This window comes from Cupressus sempervirens, chromosome 2, assembly GCF_028749045.1.
Source record: "Cupressus sempervirens isolate cs-2001-9-10 chromosome 2, ASM2874904v1, whole genome shotgun sequence".
NCBI classification, from domain to species: Eukaryota; Viridiplantae; Streptophyta; class Pinopsida; order Cupressales; family Cupressaceae; genus Cupressus; species Cupressus sempervirens.
The window spans coordinates 24,489,724-24,511,655 of NC_143119.1; positions in this window are offsets into that span (position 1 = coordinate 24,489,724).

Sequence of the window (21,932 nt, forward strand, 5' to 3'; positions counted from 1 at the left end):
ACATGAGCCCTGCTATGGTGCATTTCCTAAAATTTTTAATTTTTTTTTTGATGAAATCATCCATACAACCGTACGGAACCTCCTCGGACTAAAAACATTTTTCCTCCTGGAGCTCTGTCTCCAAAATTGATAAGTTTTATATGGATCCTGACTATAAATAGCCTTTCGGATCCAATGGCCGTATCCACTTGGGCTGAAAGTGCTTTAAAAGTTTGATGTCCCTAATTTGAAGAAAAATGCACAAATAAACTAGGGTTTATGACTCCAAATCACAGCTTCAAAATTCTTCAACAAAGCAGTAGTAGGAAGGCTCTGATACCATGTTGGAGTTGATGAAATCTAACTTTGAAGACACCCAAGATCACCTGCATGCAAAAACTTGTCAAAGGGAAGCCAAGGAGAGAAGAACGAGGAGCAAGGGAAAAACCCTAATCAGACATGAGAGAGAAAATATGCAAACAAAAAAAAATATGTATTTACAATGAGAAGTGATAATGTTTTTAAAATACAATAAGGGAGCCCAAATATAAAGAGCTTAAGGAGTCTCCTAGAACAAGCTAGAAGATGCTAGGAGATAAGTGTGACAACTAAGCATACATCCACATTAGGTGGAAAGTCCTCAAACAAGGTGAGATGATAAGTATGACTAAGGAGAGAACAAACTCCCATATTGTCAACAACTTATATCAAACTCCTAGACTACAACTAAGTAAGGAATGCATTTACCTAAGTAAGCTTAAGTAAATAGAATAAATAATTAGTAAATTAATTATTTACTCTAACAAGGGGGGGGGTTCATTGGTTATTTTTGCATTTTGGGGGGTGCATATAGCATTGATCTCATGGATTTTTATTTACATTTTAGTTTGGTATTAGACCAAGGATGACAAAGAGGAACTATTAGAAATGGAGTTCCTTGATAATTGATCATCTAAGAAGAGAGCATAAGGAAGTATTTCCTTATCTATGTTCCCAAGAACTACACTCTGATGATCTGACACCTATAAAAATAATAATGGTAGTTATTTTTTTAGTATCAATGTTGAATGATTTAAAGTCATTTGAAAACTCACTAAACCTTATGATATTTGGATGGATCTTTGGAAAGCATATGGATATCCAACAATTCCTCCATTTCCAGAGGACATTCTACCTCCAGTCATTCTAGTTATGGTACCTTCAACTCCAGTCAAGATCCTACCTCTTGATGCTCCTATTGCTTCTACTAATCCAATCCTAGCCACAGATACTCAAAATTTAGTGCAATAGGAAATACCATGTATTCCTATTTCAACTTCATGGGATGACCTCATTCCACATATTGCAGTGTTGTTTGTGGAGTCTTACATTGAATATGTGGGAGACATCATTAATGCCATCCATCTTCTCTTTGTTGAGGAGGCTTCTTCTTCACTTGTTGCTAGGGAACACTCCAACCCTTAATCACTTGATTTTTCTATCGAGACTGACTTGATGCTGGAATCTTTATAGCAGTTAGAGGGGGACTCTTTTACTTTATAAGAGACATATTAGTCTTTGGGGATTGTATTCCAATTTCCTTAGACATCATATCTTCTGAGGATTCTTCCTACTAGTTGGGGAGCATTCTCTACTACACCTGTGGCACCACCTCTTCCTAAAAGGAGGAAAATCATTTAGCTTTCATGGTGCAACTTCTTCAATCATCAAGGAGCTTCTTTCATGGGTGTGCATTCATCATTGAGGGGAGGCTACATTTCTTCTCTTCCCAAATCTTATTATCAGGATGCATCATCATCTTTGGAGGTTGAATCAATTTCATACATGGACATGTTACCTTGTTTGCCACCTTCTCTTTTGGGCATCCACTAGATTAGCTTGTGGCATCTACATTTATCAAGGACTTGTTGACATATGAATAGACTTTAAAGGCAACATCCACAACATACTACATATGGATCCCTCTTCCATCTTCCTATCCATAGTGGGAAGCATATTTTCACCTATAACTGATGTATCTTCTTTCTTAAGGGAGAAATGTTGTGTGTAGGTAGTGGATTCTCTTTTATCTTCAAGCACTCATCATCAAGATATCCTTCAGTAAGGGGGGGATTTCATGGAGGGATTCTCTATTGTATATGCATAATGTATGTCATAATGAGGGGGTCTTGATTACTCCCTCCATACATGCATCTATCTTTATTGTACTTATCTCTCTTTATGGGGGATGGTTTTTCCCATGAGGTTTTCCCTCTTTTTCCATTTTTAGAGAGATTTCATTACATTTCCTTGCATTGTATGTACAACATTGCATTTGTAAATGGGTACCTAACATGGCATTGTAGTCAGCACCCATTTTATCATTTGTGAGCTTAAGTCTATTCTCCTAAGTTTCACTTAAGGGGGGGTGTTAGTGTAAATAATTAATTACTATTTACACTTTACTTAAGTTCACTTAGGTTAATGCATTATCTAGACACCTAGGAGTATGCATTGTCATATGAGTTGTCTTGTTGACAATATAGGAGTTAGAAACTAATTTAAGCACATGGTGTCTACAACATCTCTATATGAGATACACCTTCTCATACTTATCCTCTCATTGGTGCATGTACATTCATGCACAATGGAGGGTAATCCACTTCTGATGGATGTGTGGTTCATTGTTGAGCTTATCTCTTCACTAACTCCCAATCATTCTAGAGGCCTTTATATACAGGTACTTCTAGTGTGTATGTACATGTGGTACATGAGGAAATTATCTATCATTGAATAATCTAATATCCAAAGAATAAATTATTCATTCTCATATTGTTATGATCATACATCATTTAGTCCATATTGTGCTTTGTCTTTTGCTTCTTGATCTTGGAATTATTTTTCCCTAAGAAAAATTATTACATGGTATCAGAGCTATACCAAATTCTTATAGATATGATGTAGGAGAATCTTGAGTTTCATTGCTATCCTCCATGTTTTTCATTTTTATTAGTTTATGTCAAGTAGCAATGTCTTGTATTTCCAAGTTCTTAGTTGTTACCAAACATTTAGTGGATGATGAGCTTCCTAGTTGATGTTGAGTTCACAGTTTCTGTCAAGTGTCTTTTGTTGCCAAGTGGTCTTTGGTTACTGAGTGCCTTTGGTTATCGAGTGTTATTTGGTTGTTGAGTTCATGTGGTTGCCAAGTGTTCTTTGGTTGTTGAGTTCGTATGATTTCCAAGTTTGTTTAGATACTGAGTGTCAGTATTTCATGGAGGCTTCATTTTTCGAGTTGTCTATGTGTGGTTTCCTATTGAGGCTAAGATTTTCATTTAATTTAGTATTATATATATTTTGTATGATGACTTGTGGCTTAGCCTAGAATTTAAAAAGAGTTTATTTAGTTGTATTTGTACCAGGCCAACTTGTGGTCATACATATATTTAAGAGACCTTGGTTAGAATCTTAGGAGATAGAACTTAGAGAAAGAGAAGAGAAAAATGCAAAGTTGGATCATCAAAGATTGTAATCGAAATTGATAAATGACCATAACCTAAAAGGACTTATAGCTAGACATGTAATTGATCTTTGGATGAATATATGAATGAAGGCATTTTACTTCCTCTATCTCTTGAGTTGTTTATATTTGTTGTTATTTCTGTTGTACTAACTCTATTTAGAGGGTGAGAATAGTTGGGTGTGCCTTTAGCCCTAGTTCCTCATCCTTCCCTGCATCAGGTGGTATTAGATCCGAGGTTCATCCTTGTGGAGATTGGATTGTGTAGAACCTTGAGTGAATTTGGTTGTGGGGTAGCACATCTAAGGATTTTATCTATAACTTGCAAAATGTTACAATCTTGTAGGAGCTTGATTTGTAAAGATCGTTTGAGGTAGAGGAAATGTTGATAATGTGATATTGGATACATTGAGACAAATAGTAGCCATATTGGATGCTATAGAGATAGCCTAGAGGAGAGGAAAACATCATAATGATGTAACTAATGATGAATTAGTAGAACCAAACCCTAATCTAGAACCTAAAGAAGATCAAGATGAGGAAAGGTTATTGAGAGTATTATCTAGGGAAAATTCAAAACTTGTTGTAGAAGTTATTCTTTATGATGGGAAATTGGATACCAATGTTGTGTTGGATTGGATCTTTGAAATGGAAAAATTCTTTGAGTATGAAAATACTCTTGATAATAGGATGGTGAAGATCACAATTACAAGATTGAAAGGTCATGCCTCATTTTAGTGTAAACATTTACAAACTAATAAACAAAGGAGAGGAGAGGAGAAGATCAAAACATGGGTGAAAATGGTGAACAAGGTAAAGAAAAAATTCCTTCATACTGATTACCAAATTAGCTTGTTAAGAAAGGTGCAATATTTTGAACAAAGAGACATGACTATGAAGGAATATACTAAGGAATTCTATAGCTTGGACATCAGATCTGGACATGTGGATGATGATGTTTAGAAAATTGCTAGGTACATAAATGGATTGAGATCTAGAATTCAAGATGACATTAGCTTTTTGAAATTGGAAAGTGTGGAAGAAGCATACCAATATGCCTTGAAAGCTAAGGAGATCTTGACAAAGAAGCATGAAGAAAGACAAAGAATTAGAGGTAGTCAGTTCCAAAGAAGCAGAGGTAGATCTTATGGAGAAGGTAGTAGATCTAATAGTTCTATGCAAGATAAAAGAAAATCTGAATGGAAGAATGATGATAAAGGCAAGACTGAGTGGAAAGGTGGTGATTCCAACTGAGGAGGTATTGGTTTTTATCGAGCAAGAGGTAATTCTTATTCTAGAGGTGGTTACTGAGGAAGAGGTAATTCTTATTCTAGAGGTGGTTTTTTAGGTAATTGTTTTAGATGTGGTAAAGAAGGGCATAGATCTTTTGAAATTATGCAAGTTAACAAAAATGATATGATTCAAGGAGACACCGAGGGTTCACCAAGTGGAGCTAAGGCTAGAGAAAATCTGATGGTGAGAAGAACATTATGTAATAAGGGAAGTGATGAGGAACCTATGATTAGGAGAATTCCTTTCAAAACTAGATGTAAGATGGCTCAAAAATGTTGTAAGGTAATCATTGATAGTGGAAGGTTAATAAATTTGGCATTAGAAGAGTTGGTTACAAAGTTGTAGTTGTAGAGGCTAAAGCATCCTAAACCCTATCATGTTTCATGGATCAAGGATGAACATAAGATATTGGTAAGTAAGAAATGTATTGTGAAGTTCAAGATTGGACATTATTTTGATGGGTAGACCTTGGAAATATGATAGATATGATATACATGATAGAATATTGAATCAATATACTCATTGGGTGAATGAGAAGAAACAAATATTGTTGCCTTTGATTAAGAGTCCAGATCAGGTTAATTGTACTACTGTAAGAATTTGCATGGTTAATGGGAAACAATTTGAAAAGAAAAATGAAAAAGAATCAAGTTTATTTTTCTATAATTCCAAGGATACTGAGTTGTGTCAATAGTAAAAAACTGCCTAGAAAATAGTGTTAACCAAGTGCCAGTTAGTGGTGACCAAGTGATAGCTGGTAGTATCGACTGAGTATTAGTAGAAATTGCAGAATTATTGAATGAGTATAGGGAGAATATTACAAAGGATGTACCTAATGGTTTACCTCCAATGAGAAGTATAATTCATTATATGGATCTAATTCTTGGAGCTAGTTTGCTAAAAAAAGCATCATATAGATTGAAACCTATAAAGAATGAAGAACTTAATAGATAAGTGCATTAGTTGTTGGAGAAAGGTTTGATTAGAGAAAGTTTGAGTCCATGTGTTGTACCTATTGTATTAGCACCTAAGAAGAATGGAGAATGGAGAATGTGTATAGATTCTAGATCTATTAACAAGAGCTATTAATATATACATACATACCCCAAAATTGGCACATTGCCATGCTAAATCAATTTTAGTCTATTTAATCAATCGTAAGTCCTATTGAACTAAGAAATTCTAATTTTGACAATCTCTACTTGACTTGAAGTGTCAAATGAAAAAAACCCCTAATCTACATTAATTACATATTATATTTAAATCCTAAGTCTAATCAAATTAGAAAAGGTAAACCTATTAATTAGTTTATTTTAATTATGAGTCCTAGCACTTTTACTAAATTAAATTTACCCCTTTTGCTAAAATCCACATTAAGGAGTTAAATGTATTTGATTTAATTAAATATATCCTCATTTCAATTATTTAATTTAATTATTCAATTAATTGAGATTATGCATTTATGAGGTCATATTCAATTTTATTAAATTAAATATATTCTCCAAATTCTTTCTTTAGTTTAGAATTGGAAACTTTGAGTGAAATGGAAGTGGAAATGGAATAAACTTAGTTTAACTCTTTCTCACACTTAGAATTGAAATAGTTAACTCATTCTCACACTCAAAAGTGAATTAGTTAACTTCATTTGCATAAGGAAGTTTCCATTCTAACTGAATCTCATTTCTAATCTCGACCATCCATCCAAATTGACTTTTCTTGTTGATCAACTCTAGAATTCTATTTAATAAACTCTCAATTCATTCATTTTAGGGGTTGAAAATGAATTGTATCAAACTTATGCTAAATTAATTACTCAAATATTTACATTCATATCTTTTGTTAATCTTCCATATTAATCTTATCTAGTTTAAATATGCACTCATTTAGAGTAATTATTCTTTCCTTTTCTTAGATTTAATTTGCATCTCATTTAGCTTAATATTGCACATCATATACTATTAAAATCCTTCATTCTAGATGTTTAGTTGCTAGCTTCTCAATATGAGAGTGAATAGAAAAATCAATCTAGTTAGGGGGCAATAGATGTACATGTTGGTTATTTTGGATGAACAATCCCATGTTCATTCGAGGATGATTCTTCAGATAATGATCATGTTGAAGTGTGTATGAATTATAGAGGCCCACATTTCCCACTTAGATTTCTAGCACCCACTATCAGGCCAAGAAATCATGTTTCTGGCCTCATATGTTGTTTGTTCTACAAATTTTTCATGTTCTATCATTTTGATCCGTACAAATTCTCAATTTCTCACATGAAAAAACTCATTCTCACTCAAAGAAACTAAAATTCTACTCACTATTCTACACTTGTTCATGTGAAAAGGTGTATAATTGTGTAGTTTATCATGCGGTATACATCATTTTGTCCCATGGCTCTATGCATAATTTCATGCAAAATCTGACACCAATAAATGCAAAATACAATTTTTAGATTTTGTTTATCATGTTGATTTAATCTAATATTTATTTCTAAAGCATTTTATTTTCAATTTATGATTCTCAATAGCCTAATAGTGGTGTGAAAATTTCTTGTCCAAGACACCCTATTACAATCTCATAAACATACTGAGGATTTTATTGCGAGATATTTAGTCAAAGATACACATGCCAAAGAATGAATTCAAACACACCTAAACATTGTGTCTTTTTTTGCTTCTTTCTTACAAATAGTTTAATAGGCCTCTAGACAAAGGAATAAGGGAGTATGCTCTTTGCTACTTGGAAGTGAAGCCCAAGAGTAAATCAGAAACCTAGATGCCTTTGAAAGATGGTACTCTAGGGAGGAAAAAAATTTAGTAGTTCTTCTATATGAGTCTTTTTTTGAAGGGATTATGACTTCCTTATAGGAAATCAAAATCTTGAGAAAAGACAAGTTGGGATTGATAAGCTAACTCAATGATGAATGTGTTCTATTTTTTTTGGGTAAGGTGACGAGGTAGAAGAGTATGTTCTTCCCCTTGATAGAAATTAGAAAATTGGACTTATAGATCTGAACCACCAGTCTGAGTCAACCATTGGGAATGACCCAAGTGAACACACACCTTTCACCGATGATTCCAACTCACTATAATAAAGAAGCTTTGTAGAGTGAAAGACTCCAAATCCATGTTATTTTTTTCCTCCTGATTCTTGATATCACATATCAAGACAAGGCTCTATCTATTGCATAGGGTGGTACCGCCCTAAGTCTTGCTTGTCAAGCGTGTGCACTTTAGATGCTAGTGTCAGTTTTTGGCCTCAATTTTGTTCAAAAATCCACCAAGGATTAATGTGAATGGAGTTCAAGTAAAACCTTTTATGTAGTTGCTACTTGGTTCACCTCTAAAAGAAGGCATAATCTTTGTGCAAGAAGGGGGAAGAATATCTCTTATATATACTCACCATAAGCATGTACCTAGATGTTGGAAGGTGGTATACGTGCTTGACCCCTACCACAAGGGTGCTCATTTAGTATATATTATTGAGTCCTCAGAATACACCAAAAATATGGGTGCCCTCTAGTGGGGTGAGACGAGTGTGTGAGGTGAATGCATGCACATAAGTTATGAGAAAAAGGTTTTGCTTCCATTACCATTTTTGGTTATAGGGATAAAGAGTGTCTTTTTCAATTCCTTAAACTTGTCCAAATCTTTCAAACAAACAAAATTTCAAGACTCCCCCATCACTCCAACTTTATTTGTCCTTAGTTAGATTGTTTGCGACTACTACTTGCTTTCTATGTCTAAAAACAACTATCTACTTGTAAACCAAAATGGTGTCCAAAATCTGAAAACAATGTTGATACCTATTTGAAACTTTTAAACATTGTCATTCCTATATTTAGAAACTGTTAAAGCCATTCAAAATCTCTTCAAGTTTAACCAAAACCTATTAGTTATGTCCTTTTCTCACATCTAGTTCTTCAAAGATTTGTGTGATAAAACTATATTTTTATACTTCCTCGTAGGGCTCTTTGCAGTTGCTTGTGTGTGTGTCTATGAATCCTCCCATGAAACATTGCCAAAATACTATCTTTTTGTGTCAAAATCCTATATCTTTCAGTCAAACTATCATTTCCTTGTGTAGCTTTGTTTAAGTTCTAATGTGAGAAAATAGGTCTAAAATTTTTGTTCTAAAATTTTTCCTATTTCATTGTACTTCCTTGCATGGCTCAGTGAGAAACTTCACATGAGGTCTTTTCCTAAAGCTATCAAAATCATTCTGTCAGAGGTATTTTCTTGCCTGGTTGTCTATATTTCCTTGCCCTTGAGTCATTTCCTTGCACAAGTCTATCAAAATTTGTCAAAAATAGTGAGCTATTTTGATCTCCTTTTTCAAAATATGATCTGTATCTAGAACACTTGGTCATTCCTCTATCTAAAAAAAGTCAAACTTTAACTTCTTGCCTAGTTGGCAACTTGTGAATAATACATGAACTAGTCTCCTCCCTTGCTTATCTTATTCTATTCTCTTGTGTTTGTCATACCTTGAGTCATGATAGTCATAACTGTTGGTTGTTCTAGCCATTTCTCATATGACTCATACCTAGGTATACATCATGCTTATCTCATTTTTAGGTTAAATTCTATTGTGATCATTGTCTAAACTTTTCTTTTCATCACTATTTATGACTATTACAACAAGGAGTGGAAACATGTTTCCTCCCCATATACTTAGATGAGGTAGAGCTAGGGTTTAGAATCATGGTAGAGGTCACTTCCCATTTTATACATGGTTTGGATCTAGTAAATCCAGTGAGGAGTATTCATAATCTCTTTCACCTATTAGACCACCTCATATTCAAAGAATTTTTTACATAAACTTTCAGAAAACTTAGATTCCCTTGCATCAAGAGAATCATAAAACTAGCAGAATATCTACATCTCCAGACAAAACAACTAAATTCTTATTCAAAAGACCTTTTCAACCAATGTACATTGAAACTTACCACATTCCTAAAATGTTTGATCAAGATCGAGAAAAATGAGAACATAGTAGAGGACACAATCACCAAAGAAATGAAAGACATAAAGAACCTTTTATTGAAGAGAATGAGGAATCTGATAAAATACATCCCAAAGACATCAAAACATGTCATAAGGATAAACACTTTTAGAAAGTCATGGAAATATTTCTTAATGAAGAGAAAGAGAAACACTCTCCCAAGCTTACTAAAGAAGGAGAAAAACTACCTCATCACTTTAATGTTGAAAAAATTGTCACACAAGAAGAAGAAACTGAAACTTCCAAGTTGCATAAACAACTTCAAGTCATTGAAGAGCAATTGGCCCAACTGATGTACAACAAGGAAAAATCCACCAAAACATATGCCTTAGGTACTCTTTGTCCATTTCCTTTCGAAAAGATTCTAGACATGCCTTCTTTTCTAAGAGGAGTTGAGTTACCCAAGTATGATAAATATTGTAGGACATCTGATCCCCAAGATCATTTGAGGGAATTTGGTGCTCTGTCTATGGAATTCATGCACAATCAAACATATCTTATGTGTTTATTCCCATGGAGTCTAGGTGGTTAGGCTATGAAATGGTTCTCAAGGTTTCCTAATGGTATTAAAACATTCGATGAGATTGCTAACCTATTTGTTCAGCAGTACTCCCACAACACACAACATCCAGTTAACATACATGACTTGTGTAACCTTAAACAAAAAATTAGGTAACCTTTCCTCACATTACTTTAGAGGTAGTGAAAATTGTACACCAAATACTCATGAAAGATTCCTAAAATGGAAAACTTGACATTTTCATGGGTAATCTTTTACCTAATTTTGTGTACAATGTACTGTATACACTAATATGTTAGCAAGAAACACTAATCTATTTAAAGAAACAAAGCATCAACTAACAACACTAATATAACCTTTAAGAGAGAAGAAGAGGAAACAACTCAAATGAGAATGTGAGCCATTAAGGGGCTCTCTCAATGAGATTGTTCTCTTATTTTAAGGATGTGTCTATTTGCTAAGATTTGGTATGTATGCTCAACTTTTCTCTATGCTTCAATGGAGATGGATTTGGGATTTTTGGTGTGAGTGAGATTGGTAAAATGGCTTCTTAAAAGGGCATTATAACTTTAGCTTAAGGATTGTGATGAAATGGCTTGGGAGAGGATCCAATTTATAGGCTAAGGGCTTAAGGGTTTAAGGGCTAAGATGCAAGGATGGGGAAAAGCTCATGGAGGGCTCAGATTGCATGAGAGGAGAGCACATGGATTGTGCTTCCTTATAGCCAATCAAGGAGTGACACATGTCACAGGGTGAGTGGATGGAGGAAAGGGAAAGGATGATTCAACAAAGGAGGCTCAAGGCCTTAAAGACCCTCATAAATAGCTTGTAAGAGTAATGAATGGGCTTGTAAGAGTCTTTATGGCCTTGTAAGAGCATTCATGGCTGGGTGGTTGGGATATCTTGGAGGGAGCTGAGATTGTTGACTTTGCTTGGTTTAGGAAAGTCTTAAGCTTGCTTAGGGAATGTGACAAGGTTAGGGGGTGAGATTAGAGATGATTTAGGATTAGATTAAGCTTGTTAGAGATATGCAAGTGGATGGCATTCAATGAGGGTGGGTGAGTTAGTGGCTAAGCTTGGTTAGTATGGGTGGATGGGGTGGATTAGGCTAAATGGAGGATTAGGGATAGGTTTAGGATGAGGATGAAGACCTTCTAGAAAAGTCTAGAATTTCCTAGGATGAGGATAAAGGTTTTTTTAGGAAATAAATAAATTTTTATTTATTTCATGGGTTTGGGTTGAGGAGATATTCATTAAAACATTTTTAATAAACATGAGGATTAATATTTAACCTTAATTAAATATTTTGAGTTGGGATTAAGGGTAGAAAATGATGGGATTGGCCTTTAATCAAAATTAAAGAAGGATTAGAAGATTTTGGAAGAGGTTAGTGATCTTAAAGAAATTGGTCAAGTTTTGGGCAAAAAATAAATTTAATATTTATTTTGGGATTTTTGGTCAATTTATTAATTAATAATTAATAAATAAGGAAAATAATGTTTAAATAAGATTTAAACATTTTTGGGAGGGATTCCTTTATTAAATATTTTTAATTAAGACAAGGGGATTTAATGGCATAAAAATAAATAAATAAATTAAATAATTAATTAATTAATTAATGATGATGTCATCAGGAACTTTTTCAAAAAATAAAAATACTTTATTTTCTAAGGGATTTTAGATGTCTACATTTTGCCCCTCTTTGATGTGATGTCACAAGTGGCATGGCATCAAAGATAAGAAAATAACATGTCCAAAGCTAGAGCAGAAGAGGAGAGAATGGACTGCGAGATGCCCCCTCAAGAAGGTTGAGGGAAGAGAAAGTGAGGCCCGATGGCTTCTTGAAAAATAAAAATCAAGAATCTAGGATGAGCAAGGAGACTCAAATTGGCAACAAGAAGGGGCTGAATTAGCTCAAACTCTCACTACGAGAGAATGATAAAGGGAGGTCAGAGGCACAAGAGGAAGCAAGTTTAAGACTTCAGGGGAAATGGAGGATGAATGAGTGGATCACTATAAAAAAGAAATCCAGGATAGGGAGAAGGATGAGAGGATGATAAAAGATGATACAATAGGATTTCAAAGGGTTAGATTGGTGGAAGATGGGTTTTCGGAGATCCCTAGGACAAGGATTGTGGATCTCAAAAGATGAGGCTTGGTGGATTAATTGGATTGGTGGATCCCTAAGACTAGGATTGTGGATCCCTAAAGCTAAGAGTGATGATTGATTCTGAGAGATACGGTTGCACAAGCTGGGGTAGGAGAGACGGATGCTAGATATGGATGGGGGATAATGGAGATGAAGAAAATCCATTGAAGCTTATTAAGCAGGGGGATACTTCAAAGAGAAGTACCACCATGTAGTTGAGCACTAGATTTGTTATAGGACTGTTGGTTAATTGCCAAGGTTACCAAGAACATCAAGGCCTTTTCACCAATCATCTAGAGGACTGATGAACTGACTCAAAACAAACACCCAAGGATTGCCCCAACATCACACATGAGTTCTAGAGGAAGCAGCGTGGAATCGAAACTGGGTAACCCACAAGAAGAAAAGAAAAATAAACAAAAGACCTAATCAAGACCTTATGTCCAAATTGCCCCATTCGCAGTATACCATGATATGGAAGATCATGGCAACCTTGAGGAGGGAACAAAAAGATTGCTCAGAAAAGATATTTCAAGACCCAAAAGGGAATATTCCAAATCAAAAGAAAGAAAAAATCCAAAAGAGAATCGTTTGCCAACAAGATGGGTAGGATGAGGTACTAACAGACCAAGATTAGACATGAGGAAAGCTATATCCTACAAGGATCTATCAGAGAGCACCTAAGCTGATGGATTTGGATGAGTGATGCATTTGGCAAGCTAAACTAAGAAGGATAGCACTTTGGTGATAGGAGATCTAGCTAAAGGATGCAATGGAATAGCTAACCAAGATTTGTTTGATGTGTGCAAGATGTTGATCAAGGAGGAACTACCACAAAAGCTAGATAGATACAATGGTACTAAGATAAAGATGATGTACAAGCTGACAGACCAAGATATGTTACAAATGTAAAAGGTTGTTCATGTTTTGGACAAGATTGGATACACAAGCTATGATACAAGGTATGATACAAGCATTGGATACAAGATTATTTACAAGCTATACAGGAGCTCTATATGATAAGATAGTGGGATGGCTCAAGTTAGTGCAAGATGCATAAGCTAAGGATGAGGTGATAGTAGAAGATATAGATTTCGCAAGATGCATCCAATGATGATGATAGATGTGTAACCAAGGATGGGGAAAATGCTAAGGTTGGTGGTAGTTGAGTTGATAGATGGCACTAGAGTGAATGGATAATTAGAGGATGAAATTGGATTTGCATGAGGATAGCCTAGAGCGAGATACCAATGACAACGGAGGATGGACAAGACAAGATCTCTAAGGAATACAGTGCCCCCAGTCAGAAGATGACATGCGGAAGGAGGTCTTACGATGGATGTGATAGGATTGAAGCTAGGATGGAAAAGCTAAAGGTGCTAGGGAGATGGATGATAGCTGGGATGATGGGGTGAGGTTGCAGAAGATAAGTGGATAGTGATAGATAAAAGCTGGAGGATGAAAGATAGGTGGATAAATTGGAAGATGGAGCTGGATGGAAAGATGTGACCAAAAGCATGAGGATGATAGGCTAAGTTGGGGATGGCTAGATTACGCATGACACTTGTTTTCCAAGTTTTCATCATGGTCCTTGTGCAAGGTGCTTGGATTGCCAAATTTTCACTAGTGGACACTTTATTTTTCTTTATTTTTTTGACTTTTTGACTTTGGACTTAGCTAGAATGATTTTGGCTTTCTTCAACTATTTTTGGCTTTTTTGGGATTTTTCACTGGCTATTGGAATGTTCAATTTTGTTGCGAGCTATTGGTAGATTGGATGTGTGATTTATGCAATAGATTGGATTAGATGGGATTGATGGTAGGAGATGGAGGGATGAAAAGGCTGGAAAGGAGCATGAGATGGCGATGCTTGTAGGATCAAAATTGGCACATGTTGGGATGGGTGTGAAAAGATCATATGGAGGATAGATGGTAGATGCGGGCTTGATGGAGGATTTGTGGAAGCACGCTTGTGGATATAGGCACCCAAGATGGAGTTAGGAGATGGGGGACACGAGTCACTAGATGGGTGATTAGCAATGGTGGATGCCATTATGCATTGGGTTTCAACTTTTTTCTTTGGGATCCACATGGTTTTGGATTTTCTTTTCATAGGCTTTTGCATTGTTTTGCATTCTTTGATTGGATTTTTCCTTTTTGGAGTATGTCTTTTAGAATAGACATATGATTGCCTAGGATGTGGATTTTTAGCTTTATGCATTTTGAAGTTGGCATTCACATTTTTGCGGTAAGCTTTGGAAAGATGGTTAGGAGGAGCTTTGTGAGATGGAGAGGATATGGAAGAGCATGTAGGGGGATGATGATGGATGATGTGCCCTGATATGTGCCTTTGTTGATCTTGCGTAGGAATGGAGGGAATAGGATTTTTATGCTGGATGATAGGAGGATGGAGGATGGTAGATTTTGGGACATAGGGACCCAAAATGGATTTAGCGGATGAAGGGGGGATATGGTAGGTTGTTTTGGGTTACAAAGATGGTGGAGGGGGGATGACATAAGATTTCTTGAAGGAGTGATGGGAGGCTGGCATGGTGGGCCTAGAGATAGGCTTGGTTTGGGGATGGTGTGTACCAACACTTTTAGATGGTCAGCCTTTGGATACATATCCAAGACCATGAAATCCTAGATTTTTTTGTGCAATAATAGGCTTTCTGATTCCTTGCTCTTGTGGTCCTAAACCTTGACCTTGATAATGCCATCGATTGAGCATTTGAACGAGCTGAGGAAACTTTTTTCTTGTGAAAAATGGTAGAAGTGCTTTATTAGATGTATTGCAATAGGGAGATATTGTTCTTAATTTTTCTGCTGAGAGGGGGCCACCATGGATGAATGTAAGTGAACCAAGAGGGTAGTTTATAGATGGTGGAATAGCTTGGATAGGTGGTAAGATGGAAGCATGGAGTGGAGGAGATGGTAATTTAGCTGATGGGATGAAAAGATATCCTATAGTAGAGGAGGTATGGCTTGAGGTTTTGGAGATGGAGGGGATGGTGACTGCACTATGGATGGAAGACATGGTGTGATGATATCTTTGTTTATGCTTTGGGGGATGTCAACATGATTTTGGGCAGGATCTTGATAGGAATGGATTGGAGTGGATGGTGCGATATGAGGTGAAGGGATGGATTCTTCAAAGGCAGTGGATGGATAGATGGGAGATTCAATAGTGGAGATGGGTGAGCAGAAGATGGATGCATAAGGGTCATTATGGGAGATTTGGGAAATGCTTGGAGGTGATGTGGATAGGATTTGGAGGGATTTGACAGGTGGTGGGATTTTGATGCTTACTAGAAGTGGAAGGATTTTAAGAAATTTGATGGATGGTATGGGGATGATAGCTATGGGAGATGGAGGTGATATTATAGATGTGGAAGCTTCATCACTGACTACTTCACATGGTTGGATTAGATGACATGGCTTATCGACTGTTGGAGGCCACTTTTTTTGTATTTCCTCTAGGAGATTCCTAGGAGACTTGTGTGTCAGAGGTGGAGGTGGTGGATTGATAGGAATAGCTGGTGTGATGGGGGTGGAAGATTGGAAGCTTGGTTGATTGGGTGATGGAGGAGTAGCTAGGATATGAGATGGCATGACTAGATAGTTTGGAGGAATGCTTGGATTTTGGGGGATGGTTGGTAGAAGGCATCTAAGGCTCTCAAGATACCCGTCATAGTCAACAAGATTTTCATCATCATTGGAATAGGATGTAGCGGGAGAAAGGATAATGCGACCAAACTCATCATGATAGGGTTGGGATTTCATGTTTTGATGATGAGTTGGATGGTGATGGAGTCTTGCATATGGATGAACACAGAAGCTCATGGTTGGATTTGGATTAAGCACAGATTTTGGATTGGCTGATGAAAGATTTCCTAGGGAGAGTCAACGCTATGTGACAGACCTAAGGAGGATTGGCTAGAGATTTTTGGCTTTCCTGTGGATGGAAGACTTCAACTGTATGTTGTCAAAAAGTGAGAGTTTTTCTTTCCTATGTGCAAGATTGGTGGCTTTTGGTGTCAACTTGAGGATAGACAAATGATCCTATGGGCATGACACGAGATTGACCACTTGTGGATCCCAACTTTTAGCTTAAGGTGATGAGAGATGACAAGTGACAAGGCTAGATTACCATAGACAAAGCTCTGTCAAAGGGATAACCTTGGGGAGATTGAGGGATTTGGATAGATTGATTGGATAGAAAACTTTGGTAGAGTAACAACAATTCCTTAAAGGCTTGGGTGATTTTGGATTGGGTTACTAGCTGGCTGGGAGGATGATTTGGATGTTAGATTTGGGATTTTTCTAAAGAAAAGAACTAGATAGATTTGGTTGCGGCAAGGGAGCTTGGATGATTTCTGATGAGGCAGTAACTACGCTAAGTATGCCTTGAGCTAGGAGATTTTTTCTTTTCTAGGATTTTGACCAAAGTTGGCAAACATTCATTCAATAAGTAAAAGATCAAGCAATAGATAACAACAACCAGATAGAAGTTTTGATTCCCAGAATGTGATACTTGTGCCAAGGAGTGTGTATGTTTTACAAATGTTTCAATCAGCCACTTCAAACACATTAACATCCTAGATGATTGTCTACAAGGCTGACAGTTGGTTTAGCTAGGGAGTCCTTGATATACCCAAGGTATGTGAGGCCCAAATCCTTAGATGAAACTAGAACAATGTCACATAGTTGAGAGGAGCAGTAACCCACTTCTCCTCTTTCACTTCTTAAGGGTATAAAGTTCCTTGAGGCTTAGCCCGAGTGACAAAATCTTGATTCCAAGAGAGGTGTCTTTGGATTCACCTCTCGATCCTTGTACTCTGCCAGAATGCTAGAGTTGAGGTCATCCCAAGGGGTGATGAAATCCCCAAGCAGGCCTCCTAAAACTTAAACAAGATTTTGGATCCTAATATTATGCACCCAAGATGGCCTCGAAAGACGACAAGGGGAGAGAACACTTGGATGATCTTGGGCTAAAAGACAAATTTTTTTTCCAACTGACACTTAAGTTTTCTGATCTAGACCTTGTAAACACATGTTTAGGATGCAAATGTTCAATTTCAACTTGAAGCGTTAACAAAAGTAAAATTGATCGAAGAATGAATACACCAAGAAGATTTAGGGTCAACAAAAGTAAACTTGCGCACCCAGAGGCCCTCTACGTCAAGTATTGATTGATTTTTCTTTAAGGCATTCAAGATTGAGTGTGAGTTTTTTTTAAGCCCAAAACAAAGATCTATGAAATTCAATTTCAAGTGGATGCCCAGAGGCCCTCTACATCAAGACTTGTTCAATTTTTATGCCCAAATAAAGTGTTAGCGAGACTAATGTGCATTCAAGAAATTTTCTATCTTAGAAAAATCAATAAAAACACAAGTAAGTGGAGTTTGATTTTTGTGGAGCACTTAACACCCTCTTAGGTAGACCCATCCCCATATATGGCACTGAGATTGCAACCAATGGTTAGAATGATGGGTGATTAAAGGAAGTGAGTCCAACAAAAAACTCACTCAAAGCGCCTTTATTTGATTTTTATAACTTAGAAAGTTTCTAAAATGTGGATTCTTTTTATGCCTCAAAAGATGAAGTGTGAGATATTGTAATGATTAATTGACCTTTTACATTCAAGTTTGTGTTTTTTGTTTTAAGCATGCATTCCAAGAACAAATTTATTTTAATCCATGGCATTCAAGATTGATTTAAGCAACATACATTCAAAGATAAGTGTTTAAACATTCAAATTCATTTTCCAAGAGCATTAAACCATGTAATAAGAACCTGGAAGAAACATGGTTAGTGGTTTCATAGATGCTCCAACCTACAAAGCTACAAAAGCCAATTTGATTAGTAACTGAAAAAATCTCAAAAATTTGAAACTTAACTATGAGAAAAATAAAATCAATTTTTTTTGTTCTTTTTCCTAGGCATAAAAAATGCTTAGAAAAACCTCTACTCTATGGAACCACCAAAAGTTAAAATTTGATTTATACTTTCTTTTTTTTTTTAAATAATTTTTTTTTAAAATTTAAATAAAAAGTGTAGGAACAGAGATTTTTTTTTTTTTAAAAAAATAAATAAAAAGTGTAGGAACAGAGATGCTAAAATAGAAATGATGATGGTGCAGATAGGCAACAATAACAGGTGGAGACGATAGTTCACCAGGTAGAGATGCCAAACTACGAAGATGCTAAACTATAGAGATGCCAATCTGCAGAGATGATAGAGAAAGAGGCAGAGACGATAGTTAAGTTTGGTGGTGCAGACAACCAAAAATTAGGTGGAGATGCTAAATTGTGGCGACAATAGTTGAGTTGGCAGTGTAGACAATCAGAAAGCAGGTGGAGATGCTGAACTGTGGAGACAATAGTTGAGGTTGTAGAGATGACAGTTTGGTGGTGGCGTAGCCAAAAGGAGACCAGGAAGAGACGCCAAACTTTGGAGATGACTGTTGATCTAGTAGAGAGGACAATTCACCAGGCATAGATGCAAATCTGTGAAGATGACACTCCGCATGAACAAAACTTATGGGTGCAGGTTTTTTCTATATTTTATATTTTTTTAATTATTTTTGAATTTTAGAGGGTATTTTGTCTTCCCAAATGCGTCCTTCAACTTGCAAAACTAAGAGAAACACCCTACAACCCACTCAAACAATAGAAAATGTTAGATTGTTAGTTTACAACAACAAAACATGGATTGAAATGGATGAATAAATGACCCATAGTGGGCTGCCACCGAGCGTGCCAAAATGTATACACTAATATGTTAGCAAGAAACACTAATCTATTTAAAAAAAGAAAGCATCAACTAAAAACACTAATATAACCTTTAAAAGAGACAAAGAGGAAACAACTCAAATGAGAATGTGAGCCATTAAGGGGCTCTCTTAATGAGATTGTTCTCTTGTTTTAAAGATGTATCTATTTGCTAAGATTTGGTATGTATGCTCAAATTTTCTCTATGCTTCAATGGAGATGGATTTGAGATTTTTGGTATGAGTGAGTGAGATTGGTAAAATGGCTTCTCAAAAGAGCATTATAACTTTAGCTTAAGGATTGTGATGAAATGGCTTGGGAGGGGATCCAATTTATTAGCTAAGGGCTTAAGGGTTTGAGGGCTAAGATGCAAGGATGGAGAAAAGCTCATGGAGGGCTCAGATTGCATGAGAGGAGAGCACATGAATTGTGCTTCCTTATAGCCAATCAGAGAATGACACATGTCATAGGGTGAGTGGATAGAAGAAAGGGCAAGGATGAGTCAACAAAGGAGGCTCAAGGTCTTAAAGACCCTCATAAATAGCTTGTAAGAGCAATGAATGGACTTGTAAGAGCATTCATAGCTGGGTGGTTGGGATATTTTGGAGGGAGGTGAGATTGTTGACTTTTCTTGGTTTAAAAAAATCTTAAGCTTGCTTAGGGAATATGACAAGGTTAGGGGGTGGGATTAGAGATGATTTAGGATTAGATTAAGCTTGTTAGAGATATGCAAGTTGATGGCATTCAATGAGGGTGGGTGAGTTAGTGGCTAAGCTTAGTTAGTATGGGTAGATGAGGTGGATTAGGCTAAATGGAGGATTAGGGATAGGCTTAGGATGAGGATGAAGACCTTCTAGAAGAGTCTAGAATTTCCTAAGATGAGGATAAAGGTTTATTTAGGAAATAAATAAAGTTTTGTTTATTTCATGGGTTTGGGTTGAGGAGATATTCATTAAAACATTTTTAATAAATATGAGGATTAATATTTAACCTTAATTAAATATTTTGAGTTGGGATTAAGGTATAAAATGATGGGATTAGCCTTTGATCAAAATTAAAGAAGGATTAGAAGATTTTGGAAGAGGTTAGTGATCTTAAGGAAATTGGCCAAGTTTTAGGTGAAAAATAAATTAAATATTTATTTTGGAATTTTTGGTCAATTTATTAATTAAATAATTAATAAATAAGAAAAATAATAGTTAAATAAGATTTAAACATTTTTGGGAGGGATTCCTTAATTAAATATTTTTAATTAAGACAAGGGGATTTAATGGCATAAAAATAAATAAATAAATAAAATAAATAATTAATTAATAAATGATGATGTCATCAAGGACTTTCTCAGAAAATAAAAATAATTTATTTTCTAAGGGATTTTAGGTGTCTACATGTACAACTTCAAGATCCATGTACCTTTGAAGATATGGTCACACAAGCTATTCAAATAGAAGATTTCATGGTCAAAAAGGTTGAGATAACTCTTCAAAAAGAAACTAAGCAAGGACAAACCTCTAGTAAGGATAAATCCAAATATGTGAATAAGAACTGAGAGGTAGTCCATGATGCCTAAACCTACTAAAGTGGCTTTCAATCTCATAGATAACATCAAAGCATCTAAGAATGTTGAAAAACCCCCTCCTAATAACAATACATTTGGGAATTAAATTGAGGAACTTATCATGGGTTACACACAAAAAATGAGAGTATACACCTCTTAGTAAACCTCTAAATGTGGTCTATAAAAACTTGATACAAAACAAGCTCATTTGTCCATTGGATAATTCTCATTTTTATGATCCACAACCATGACCTTCACGATGGAATGAGACTGCATTTTGCAAATACCACTAGAACAAGGGTCACAAAACTAACAATCGCATCGACCTACATCATAAATTTCAAGATTTAGTTGACAACAGTAAAACTATTGTAGATGGACACAACAAGGATATAGATCACAAGGCTTTCAAGGAACCATTTCAATCCTACAAGAAAGGGGAAACTTGTAAACAAAAACAATAACAAGGTCAACTATACATATACTTAGGATGATGATATGATCAACATGGTTGAACCCATGGACTCTAAATATTTTGATGTTATCACAATTAAACAAAAATAGGACATAACAAAACTAAAAGCACCATTCATCTTAAGAGGTGCTACATCCTCTTCATCTTATCATGAACAATCACAATCTTGTGCCAATGTTGCAACATGCTCATGTGCCAAGATAGTACTCAAAGGCCATGTGCCTTCTTATCTAGAGTTAGATTAACACAAAGAAAAACCTCTTGCGGGTCCATCTGGCAAAGATACAAAACTTTCAACATCTTATAGGGCTACCAACTATAGTATCCTTGACCAATTGAAATGGAGAAGTGCTCAAATAATGATCTTTGAATAACTCAAAATCTTGCCTACTCATAGGTAGATTCTCAAAATATCCTTCAATGAGGCAAATGTACCTCAAGATCTTGATCTTCACAAGTTTCAATCTATGGGGGGTCACCTAACTTCACCTCATTACTTGTCCTTTTCTAAAGAGGATGATAATTCACTAAGTCTTCCACATAATCAACTATTGCACATTGAAGTCATGATACATCAAAAGCATGTCTATTGTGTGCTCATTGACAATGGAGCTAGTCTAAAATTTTCTCTCCCAATTTTCTCTGGCAATGGGGATATTTTGAAGAGTCTATTGATCCACATTAC